This window comes from Alligator mississippiensis, chromosome 1 (genome assembly GCF_030867095.1).
Source record: "Alligator mississippiensis isolate rAllMis1 chromosome 1, rAllMis1, whole genome shotgun sequence".
Taxonomy (NCBI): Eukaryota; Metazoa; Chordata; order Crocodylia; family Alligatoridae; genus Alligator; species Alligator mississippiensis.
The window spans coordinates 260,035,873-260,036,917 of NC_081824.1; positions in this window are offsets into that span (position 1 = coordinate 260,035,873).

Here is a 1,045-nt window from a genome sequence, read left to right on the forward strand (position 1 = left end):
ATCAAGAGTCTAAAGGACATATAAAATACATTGTGGGGAGCCATGGGTAGCATTATCTTTGGCATTGTTTACCCTAGAACTCATATCATTGGTTATCTTGAAGGCCTTGTCTGTTATCTTGGTATAGCAATGGTTTTTTACCAGATCAGACCACTAGTCCACCTTGCCCAGTATCCTGTGTCTCATGGTGACAGTGGAAGGTGAAAGGAAGAGTGAACTGGGTATGACCAGGGGTTTTTCTACTGTTCCTCTCTCACTTGCAGCCTCCAGCATTAAAGGTCTAGGAAGTTCTGATTCAGAGGCTGGATCCCCAACTCCCATGCTGAGTGGGTATTTATACACATACCTTAATCGAGTCTGCTCCACACGAGAGCTGACGTGCACTGCGCTGCACCATGTGCAGTTGTGTAAGTGGTGAAATGCACGTAAGCATGCAGAAAAGTGTGCAGCCCGGTGCTGCGGCTCTTACACATGTAAAAATGCCCAATAGCTACTGGTGCCCCCTTCCTCCAAGAATTTGTCCAGTCCTTTTTTGAATCTAGTTAAACTGTCAGATTCCACCACATCTGGTGGCAATGAGTTCCACACTTGAACTGTACACAGTTTGAAAAAGAACTTTCTCATGTTATTTTTAAACTTACTTCCTACTAGTTTCATTTTGTGACCTCTAGATCTTGTATTGAGAGACAGTAAATAATAAATTTCTATTTAATTTCTCTTCATCATTCTACAGAAGAAAATCTAACGTCTCATAGTAGGGTTGAACAAACTCACTGAAATTAGGGATGACTCGCAGTCCTTTTCAACAAGTAGAAGTTCAATTTTGTAGATATTTTTTTTCATTCTTTTTGTACCATGGGGCAGAGAGCATGTACTTTCCTACCAACCTGAATATAAATGCAGCAGAGTGCTAACTTTGATTTGCTTCTATTCCTTCACATTTGCAGAGTAGCTTACATTAATCACATTAATAATAATGGCATTAAAATTGCCAGGTTTTGAAAGAGGGACATGTCAGTGTTACTGAATGCCAGGTTTCAAGTCA